Source organism: Diospyros lotus, chromosome 5 (assembly GCF_014633365.1).
Source record: "Diospyros lotus cultivar Yz01 chromosome 5, ASM1463336v1, whole genome shotgun sequence".
Classification (NCBI taxonomy): Eukaryota; Viridiplantae; Streptophyta; class Magnoliopsida; order Ericales; family Ebenaceae; genus Diospyros; species Diospyros lotus.
In genome coordinates, this window is record NC_068342.1 from 11,422,048 (window position 1) to 11,433,460 (window position 11,413).

Below are 11,413 nucleotides of genomic sequence, written 5' to 3' on the forward strand. Positions count from 1 at the left end.
TGCAGATGCAGAAGATTGATTTATTAATATATTTGTTGAGAGCTTGATATTTGGCTTGAATGCCTCAAAGTCCAGATCTCTAAGATGAACATATGCAAATTAAAAAGAAATTGTGAGATTGCTTTGGGACTGACTGAGAAAGCTAATCAGATGCCTACCTAAGTTAAACATGGAATAATAGTAAATATAGAGCAAATAAATTAGAGATTGTAATTGAAAATGTTTATCTTGTACAAGAGATCATCATTTATTTACAATAGTTTAAAATTATCATTCACTTATAATTAAATCTCCATGTTAGATATTATTTACGAATAGTCATCTTAGGTGGATTAGGCTTATCCTTGACGACCATCTTCCTAAGTTTTAGGAGAAATGATTTATCTCAATTTTATTAAAGTTTGAATTGATCGTTAGATTGTAAGAATAATCTAGATCATGATCTAGTGTATCACTTAATTCTAGGAAAGAATTTTAGTCAAGTTAGATAGTTCAACTTTAAGTATAATAGGTTTGTCTTCAAGTTTGTAAGAGACTTTAGTTTAGATTGAGTTAGGTGTAAATAAGATACCGAAACTGATAATTGCCTGGTTAATTGAGATAAGGTTAAGGATGATTTGGATAATAAGTCAAGACTGAGTGTGACCCAGGTAAAATTAATATATAAGTTTTCACTCAACTAATTAATCCTAATATATAAGACGTACGTGGGTTGCACAAAAGTTAAGTCTTTTAAACTCTTTCGAGCATTACAATTAGTCTGAACTCTAAATCTAATCTTCGTTTGCTTCTTTTACTCAGTCCATATATATGATTCAAAGAAATGTAGCTGAAGTGACAAAGATGGAGCACAATCAAGTAGAGCATCAGCTTAAGCATCTTTCTGTAGCTCTATTTAGAAGTACCCAAACCCAGTGTTTCTTCGAAATATGCCAATTTCAATGTATAATCTTTTGTTAGTGGTGGCTATTCTTTTTTTTTTTTTTTTAAATTCTTTCAGATAATCCTCAGTTACATTAAAAAAAAAAAAAAGTACCCCTCTCCATTTCTCTTTCTTGATCTCTACAATTTTTCACGAGCATATACATATATTCCATCTTTAATCCCCAACTTGGAGTTTTCTTCTTTCTCTAAAGATCTGTTGTTTGATCCCAAACTAATAAATGGAAATCATGGATGGCTTTGTTGTCTCGTCAATAGTGAATGATGGAAGATGGGAATGATGTATATATATGTGTATTTAGTTAGGGTTTAGGTGACGGAGTTAGGAACAGAGGGGGGTCTAAATGCAACGTACCATTTTCTTTATATTATTATAATTATAATAATAATAATTATTATTATTGTTTTTGCTGGATAGAATGTAAAGAACAGAAAATACACATAAAGAAAGGAATCAAACCTGTGGCTGTGTTGGAGCATGCAGCACAGCACATAATTTATCTACTGTGGAGCAAAACTTGCAAGAAATTAACATGACAGACCAAATGACTTGCTGATATTTGGCATAATAATAGAGATTATAGTAATATATTGACGAAAGATAGAAACAATAATCTTAACTACAGGTTTTAACCAACCTATTATCTCGGCCAAACATAGATCAAGCACAGTAAACAGAAACGAAAGATTTTAAACCATAGGTCACACACACAAACAGCAACACAGCGAGATACATGTTATGATCAATAGATTCTACTCACGGCAAAGACTCCGCCTCTAGTCAATCCACTAGATTTCTCAAGTTTACAATCGATTACAAGATCATCAAATGGAAGTAAAAATAATATTGCAAAAACACAACTAAAAACAGAATCCAAAACAAGAATAAGTAAATATCTATTCTAAACCGATTTCACGATTAAGGCTAAAGATCTGTTCTTACAGTATATCAATCTCTCATGTCTCAGGTGCTTAAAATAACACAGAGATTAAGCAATACAATCACTTACCAACTGATCTTACCATAGAAACATGGATCTGATCGAAATAAGAGAGAAGGATTCACATGATGTGTCTCGCTTCAATAATCGCCGATTAGGGTTTCAGAAAGAGAGTACGAGAGAAAGATTAGAACATTTCGGAGATTAGGGCATCAATTTGCCCTTATATAACAATGCCAAATGGACCAACGAATGGGCTGGTCCAGCAGTGAAATGCAACACGGAAATGGATATGGGCTCAGCCCATAATATATAAACTCAGCAGCTCACATATAACCAATAGCCCACAACAATATAGCATGCATAACAATTAACAACATATAACAACAATTAATATGGATAACAATTACATTAAAAAAGAATTAATATGCATCTCAATATCATATAACAACATGCAACCATTTTGATAAATCAAAAGAATGCAAATGAAAAATCATTTAACAAATTTGAATCACACAAAATCAATATTAACAGATATCACAGAAGTCCAAAAGTGGAAAATATTTTATTGTAATGAAAGATCAAATCAATTTTTTTTCTTTAAAAATTTAAAATAAACATAACATATCAAGATAAGAATAAACTAATTAAAAATATTAGAAAAAGAAAATTTTATCATGTTTGCACCTGCTTGTATTTGTAATTAAAAGATGTGGTTTGGATTAGCTGATGAATTTGTGGTTTTGAACATGGGAGACAGGGAGAGAGAAGTAACTGTCGAAAAGTATATTATACGTATAGGAAAAAATAATAATGACGAAAATAAATGATAGTAAGCAACAACAAAGGCAGTGATTCAATAGAGAAAAAAACAAAGGTTTAGAGTAGCCTGTGAATTGAAGCATGCTCAATCGTTATTCTTAGAGAAAAAAGGCACCTACTATATTAAGAATATTGATTTACGTTCTTTTCTCAAGATACGACAATCCGTTGGACCTCTTGTTGTGCAGTTAAAAAAATCTCCAAATTAGATGATCTCCCAAAAATACTCACAGTAAAAAAATTAAATGAGAATTATTTTGAATGTCAAAGAAATAGAAAGAAATTTATGTAGAATAATAGTGATAGGTATAGGTTTTTTCCAAAAAAAAAACTTTCATATTTAATGTCTTTTTCCCATTGTTAAAATAAGGATAGAAGCTATTATAATACCAACTTAGAGAAATTAATGGGATTTTATCCCTAAAGAATGAGTCATGCCATTCGTACACGGGTGGTTTTACAAATAAATATTCTCGCAATAAATTGAAAGGTTTATCGTGATAAATTCACGCTATTCTCTTATCTCTTGTCTCTCTTGGTCTCTCTCTAGCAAATGCTCCTCTCGGTCTCTCTCTAGCAAATGCTCATCTCTCTCCATTTTCTCTTTCAGCACTGCCTTCGCCTTGCTGCTGCCTCGCTCTCGCACTCGTTGCTTGACTCCTACCGTTGCATCCTTGCTGCTCACCGCTTGCCTCGCCTGGCCGACCTCTTGTGGCGATAATTAGTTAGGCGAGGATGTAGCGGGCAGAAAATAACGAGGGCAAGGGCAAGGTGGGCGGTGGAGGTCGGCAAGCAATGAGGGTGAGGTGGGCTGTGACTGGCGAGGGCCAGGCGGGCTGCGGTCGGCGAGTAACGAGGGCGAGGCAGGCGACTGTAATACCCGAGAATGATTTGAGGTCATAAATAATATTTGATGAAGGGCATAAATGGACTTTGTGGAAAATAAGACTATAGGGTACACTAACGCAACTTTGGACGATCGAATTAGTCAGAGGGAGTACCCTGGACCCTAGATAGCCAAGGAAAATAGTATAGTATTGACAAGTAATACGAGTTATGATTTTAGGCATCAAAAGAAGTTGGATCAGGAACGGTTCCCGGTATAGCTAAAAAAAGGCAATTGTGATTTAGGTTGAAATACCGAATTATCGTACGGGGCATCCGGGAAGTCAATGGAACCCCGAGGAAGTTCATATTTGGCATATAGAGTAACCCTTCAGTAGTTTTTGGAAGAAACAAAAGGGTTTGTAGCTAAAACGAAGATTCGGGCCTAAGTACAGTTTTTTCGAAATTGACAAAGGGAGATCGAAACGATATTTTTTTGGAATTTTAAAGAGAATATTTTAGGATATTTCAAAGGGTTATAAAGGTCTTTAAAGAGAAGTTCAGTTTTTGAGCCAGGGGCAAAATTGTAATTTTTGAGGTTGGGGTAAAAGTGTAATTTACCTAAAAATTAGGGGCATTAGCGCAATTAGTCCATTTTTCAGGGACTAAAATGCAATTAAAAATTAGCCCGGGGACCATGTTGAAAAGGGTCTAAGTGCAATTATCCAAAAGTTCGGGCCAAAGTATAATTCTTGAAATCTTTTTACTAGGGGCATTTGAGAGATTCAGGAAAAAGCTTCATAAATGACTTTAGAGATAAGGATGAAGTCTCATGATGACGTTAGAGATAAGATGAAGGCTCATGACGACTTTAAGGATAAGATTTGTATAAGATTTGATTGGATGAGAAAATATTTGATTTGGATAACAATGATTGCAGAAGATCTTACAAGATTTTGGAATGATTATATAAAAGATATTAGAAGATTTGGAATGATTATAAAAAATTTACAATGATTGCAGAGAATCTTAGAAGATTTTGGAATGATTACAAAAGATATTAGAAGATTTGAAATGATTATAGAAGATTTACAATGATTGCAGAGAATCTTAGAAGATTTTGGAATGATTACAAAAGATATTAGAAGATTTACAATGATTGCAAAGAATCTTAGAAGATTTTGGAATGATTGCAAAAGATATCAAAAGATTTGGAATGATTGAAAAAGATTTTGAAAGATTTGAAATGATTGCAGAATATATATTTCTTGGTGGCTAAGTTTCCTAAACATATAAATAGGGGCTCAAGGCTAAGGATTCTCTCATTCGAAGTTGTGATACATTTGTGCTAGACGAGAGTGCTTCGGGTTTAGTGGATAGAGGGTTTTTAAAGCATACGCGAGGCATCACACGCATAGAGCACTTAGGCAGCGCGTGAGGACCTGTAAGGAGGTGGTTTGGTTAAAAGACTTGAGGAGTTGCACGAAAATTGAGGTTGGGCACAAGATTCGAGGTGTTTTGAGTTTCGTTCAAGGTGAGTGTTCTACCTGAAAACTTGGTTTTAAGTTGTGAGTGTTCTACCTGAAAACTTGGTTTTAAGTTGTGAGTGTTCTACCGAAAAACTTGGTTTTAAGTTGTGAGTGTTTGCCCCCAAAACTTGATTTATTGTGCTTGTTCTATCTGAACATATGGTGATTTCATGCAAAAATGGTTTTGTGCATTAAAATGGTAACTGGTGACGGTTGGATTTATGAGGGAGGTTTGTCCCTAAACGTTTTGAACTGTGCATTGCATTTTATAAATGTTGTTTATACGATGCATTGAATTGTGAATTGTGGCATTGTCTTGAGTTTTATGTGTACGTATGGAATGTCAGCCTCGGATGTTGTCTGGATAGTGTAGCCATAATTCTCCAAGGGCGTGACGGAATAATAGGAGTTTCTGATGCTGGTGTGCATGTCAAGATAGCCGCCTTGGTTTCCGTGCCAGACCGTTTGGTCAGGGAAGTTGCACTAAGACGACTAGGTAGTCCATACTGTGTTGTTCATGTGGGATGTCAGCCTATGATGTTGTCTGGATAGTGTAGCCGTAATTCTCCAAGGGCGTGACGGAATAATAGGGGTATCTGATGCTAGGTGTGCATGTTAGGATAGCCGCCTTGATTTCCGTGCCAGGCCGTTTGGCCAGGGAAGTTGCACTAGGACGACTAGGTGGTCCATGTGAAATTTTGGAGTTGGGATTGTATGGTGGTTCCTGGATGCTTAAGGTGGGAACGTATTCTGGTGAGATGCGTTGGCAGCCCCATTTAAGCTAGAATCGTGTTGCGTCGTCGTGTCGTCGAGTCGGTGTGGTGGCATAGCTTTTAGAGAGATTGCTCTTTTCCCATGGTAGGGTTAAGCGCGTGGGAATTCTCTTGAGTTAGGGCTTACCGGGTGTATTGGTTTATTTCATGTCTTGCATTATTCATGAAAAATGTGTTTTGAACTCTCACTTAGATGATTCATCATCTAATTTGGACTTTGTCCCTGGAATATTCAAACGTTCCAGGTGAAGGCAGCGGTGCAAAAGGGAAAGGAATCGTCGAGGAGTGACGGCGATTAGCGGATAGTTTACATTATGTCTTTTCAGTTATGTTATTTACTTTTGAAAGCGTCATGTAAACGTTGGTGCAACTTTATATATAAATAAAGTGGTTTCGATTATGACCTGTTGAGGTTTCGATCTAGCTTCCGCATTTGTGTTGGTGAACCTGTCTTGGTTTATTAATGGTTCATAGTTGATATACTGAGAAGGTGTAACGGGATCTTCGGGGAATGGTTTTTGTGTTGGGTTTTTGTTTGAAAAAAAAAAAATTATCCCCGGAATCTTACGTTACGTTAACGCTCCTAGGAATTGGGGTCTTACAGCGACGGTGGTCAGTCAAAGAGTAATAAGTGCGAGGCAACGACTTGCAGCGGGCGACGAGTGATGAGAGGAAGGTTGTGAGAGGCAGTGCTAGAAGGGGAAGGGGAGAGAGAGGAGAGAGGAGATGAAAGCAAAAATGGTTATTGTGAGAAGAGAGAAAGGGGTAAAATAGTTATTTAAATCCCTGTAAACTCACCTGTAAAAATCTTGCTGTACAAATAGCATTATTGCTAAAGAATAGGTCATTTTCTACCTATTCTAATAAAAATATAAATTTTAAATCATAAAAACTAACAATGCTCCCACATGATTTAAAATTTAGAAACAAAAGGGTAGAGGGATGAGCATTCTAAGTTGTGCAGTAGGTGAAGGTACATTCCAAATTTGAACTTACACTTAGTGTAAGTGAGTTTTCATATGTAAAGCCACAGTGATAAAAAAAAATCTTGAACCTTGACCTTAGAATTAGATTTAGGCTCATTACACACCAACTTGGGAGATCTTCATGGTTCTAATTAGTTTTGTGTTTTACGGTCATGCACGCGTACCTTGTTTCATGAGTGTCTTTAAGGATTAGCCCAATTTCCCATAGTGACGACCTCAACACCCCACTCACTTAGGTGAATCCTTTGATTTGTGATCAACACCCCGCAAACAACATGCCATTGGATTCATTCAGAACAACAGTCTTCCTAGACATCACAGCTAAGAGTATCAAGCTATATGAATGGAACTTTGGAAAAAATTTCCGTATTACAAATGTTTGCTCTTTCTAGTCACATTTCAGCTTCGTTTTTTAACCATTGAACTTCATTCATGGGATCGCCATTCATTTGAAGATGGGTATCTGCTGTCATGACTAATTTATAGGCTTTAGTTCCATTCCCCTCAAGAATTGGATTATGTGCTGACCTGCTAGTCTTTTTTGTGAGTGGATCCGTAATATTATTTTTAGATCACCTCTGTTTGATCTCAAAATTTTTATTCTTCTTCTAGTTGATTTTCAACTTCAGCTTTGTAAACTTTGAATCTATCAAACACAACACTTTTGGAATTAATCAAATAAACACGGACAAATTTAGAGAAATCATAAATAAAAGTCAGAAAGTATCTCTTACCTTTGTGAGTTGGTACATTATTACTATCAAAAACATCACTATATAACTCTAATAATTTTATCTCTTTTTCTATGATTCGAAAGGTTTTCTAGGTTGCTTAACTTGCACACAAATATGACATTTTTCCTTTAATTGTTGATAGTAGATTTTGGAATAAGATACAAATTCATCGTTCTTTTAATAGTATTAGCATTCACGTGGCCAAGTCTGTCATGCCAAGAATCACAACATTCAATATTAGCAATAGATAAATCATAAGAAGGTTTTTTTTATTAATACAAGAGGACACTACATTAAGTTTAAAAGGACCACCCAACAAGTAACCTTTACCAATAAAATTGCCATGTTTGGTAATTACAACTTTATTAGATTCAAAGACAACACAAAAACCATATTGGTTTAACAAAGAAACACTCATTAAATTTTTTCAAACATTTGGGACATGAAAAATATTTTCTAAAATAATAGTTTTTCCAGATGTCAACTCTAAATTAATAAGGCCTTCTCCTAGGATTGGTGCCTCACTTCCATCCCCCATGCTCACAGGTCCTGTGCCTGATATCTAATAAGAAGAAAACAAGTTTCTATCAGAGCACACGTAAACATTTGTCCTAGAATCTATCCAACAATCATTTGAGTTAAAAACAACATTTTAACTCTGGGCTTGAAACAAAGTACCTGATAGTTGGGGATGAAGTGTTGGTCTCTAAGGTAACAACATTAGCTTGAGGTTTAGGGGCTATAACAGACTTAAGATGTTGACCTTTCCGATGATAACAATCTTTGAACAAACTGTACCTTTTCCTTTATTCAAATTATTACCTTTAGGCCTATTGTTGCTACTATTTTTATTGGCACTAGATTTCTTAAAAATCTAATATTTTGGTTTAAAACCATATTTAATAATACGAGCCTTGGCATAAAAAATCAAAATTTTGCACTTTTTTTTGAGAAAAACGATGTTTGTCTTCAATCCTTAAAGTAACAAACAATTCACTTAAAGAAAAACTTTTAGGCTTTTGTTTCAAACTTCTAGAAAAGTTAAGACCAAGAGGGTGACAATTTTTTGATTAGAGATGTAACAAGAATAGTTTCATTTGTTTCAATACCTTTCATTCTCATGTCAAAAACAAGACCTTCAAACTCATGAATTTGGTTAGAAACTGGTGTACCATCAATCATATTAAAATAAAACCATTTTTTAATAGAGTACCTTTTTATATTCTAGTGCTTTCCACAATTCAATAGCAGTTTTAGTATTGCAAAAAATATGATATATATTATCTGCAATAGCACTTAATTAGATTTTACCATGGCATAAAATATCTTTATCACTAGAATCAGATGTAGGAGGGACACTAACACTAGAAAAAACAACAATTTTTTTTTGGGGTCAAAACTAGTTCTAGACTCTTTCTTTTTAGAACCATTTAATATTATAGAAAACAAACCTAGTTCAGTAAGTCAAAAAATTCATTTGTTGTTGCCAACAGAGGAAATTTTTTTAGTAAACTTTTCAGGTTTGCTAGACAAAGAATTAATAAGATCCATTCTAAGTTACCAAAACAAAAATTTTCTTTCTCTAAGAATGTTGAAAAGTATATTATAGTTATAGAAAAAAATAATAATGACAAAAATAAATAATTCAACACTGTAGTAGGCAATAACAAAACAATAAAGGCAGTAATTCAATAAAGGAAAAAAAAAGGTTTAGAATAGCTTGGATTGAAGCATGCTGAATCGTTATTTTTAGAGAAGAAATGTCTTTATTGCAACAGAAATATTGATTCATGTTTTTCTTCCAAGATACGACAATTCGTTGGATCTCTTGTTATGCACCTATGAGAATTCCCGAACTAGATGATCTCCCAAGAATGCTCACATTCAAAAAATTAGATAAAAATGATTTTGAATGTCAAAGAAATAGAAATAAATCTATGCAAAGAAATAACAAAGAATAGAAGTGATAGGTAGTGGTTTTTTCCAAAAGAAAAGCTTTCATATTTAAAGTCTTTTTTCCAATGTTAAGAAGCTAAAAAATAGGGATAGAAGTGGTTATAATATCCACTTACAGAAACTAATGGGATTTTATCCCTAGAATAGGCCATCTTTTACCTATTTTAATGAAAATATAAATTTTAAATAATAAAAATTAACAGTAACTACTGATATGAATAATCCAATCAGTTTTTTCGCATATGGACATGAATAAGGGTTAAGAACATATGATAGAACATCAGTAGAATAGATATATACAGATATATCGAGTAGATTCCAATGGGTTGTTGCATATGGCTCTCATCTGGAGATCAAGGAAGTCATTGTCAGGGTTGTTGGGAAAATCGGGCAATTTTCCCCAAAATCAAAAGCACCAAAATAATACCCGACAAAAAACTATTGAATATAAACATAAACAGAACACCAGAAAATTAACGAGGTTCGACCAATATGGCCTACGTCCTCGGACACCACCAAATCTTCACTAATATCAAAGAGAGAAAATACAAAGTGTGTAAGAGAAATACACACACAAAATGCAAACTTGTTGGGATGCTTGAAGGGATACATAACACAAAGGGGGGAGGTGCTTAAATAATGCAAATATGGCCCTCCCTCCCACTGCCCAACCGATGTGGGACTTGGGAGGAGCCAAAAATCCAACAAATCTCCACCTTGGCGAATCTCCCAAATCCCAACCAAAGTCCTCAACAATCTCTTCAAAGAATCAATCAACAGTAGGTGTCTTCAAATGCGCTATGAAGCGCTAACTTCAAATACTAAGGATATAAATCAAGTCCAAACAATGTTGGAACTTGATTGCTGTCACAACCTTAGTCATCATATCAGCAGGATTTTCAGCAGTTGGGATCTTCTGAATCTGTATCTCTCCTTCTTCTAGAATTTCCCGTACAAAATGATATCTTACGTCGATGTGCTTCGTCCTTGCATGATAAACTTGGTTCTTTGCTAAATGAATAGCACTCTGACTGTCACAATGTACCTTGATGTACTTCTGACCAATTCCCAATTCATCAAGCAACCCATAAAGCCAAATAGCCTCCTTCATAGCCTCTGTAACTGCCATGTACTCCGCTTCTGTGGTAGACAGAGCAACTGTAGACTGTAAGGTAGACTTCCAACTGACCGGTGCCTTTGCTAATGTGAACACATAACCAGTCGTAGATCGACGTTTATCCATATCACCAGCATAGTCGGAATCACAATAACCAACTATGCAATTATCCATTTTCTCATCCTGCTCAAATACTAAGCCAACATCTACGGTGTTCAGAATATACCGTAGAATCCATTTCACAGCTTGCCAATGTTCCTTTCCAGGATCATGCATATACCTGCTCACAACTCCAACTGCCTGTGAAATATCGGGCCTTGTACACACCATAGCATACATCAAGCTACCAACAACTTTTGCATACGGAACCTTTGACATATACTCTTGTTCCGCAACACTCTTCGGAGATAAAGATGCACTTAGTTTGAAATGAGGAGCTAACGGGGTACTCACAGGTTTTGACTTTTCATTCGTGCCGAAACGTTGTAGTACTTTCTTCAGATATGTTCTCTGAGTCAAACAAAGCCTTCCTCTTTTCCTGTCTCTGATTATCTCCATGCCGAGAATCTTCTTGGCTTCACCTAAATCTTTCATTTCGAACTCCTTATTCAACTGAGTCTTCAGTTTTTCAATTTCTCCACTATTCTTTGAAGCTATCAGCATATCATCAACATATAGGAGAAGATAAATAAAAGATCCATCTTGTAGCTTACGCAAATACACACAGTGATCATATTTGCTTTTTGTGTACCTCTGCCCCAACATAAACTTGTCAAATCGCTTGTACC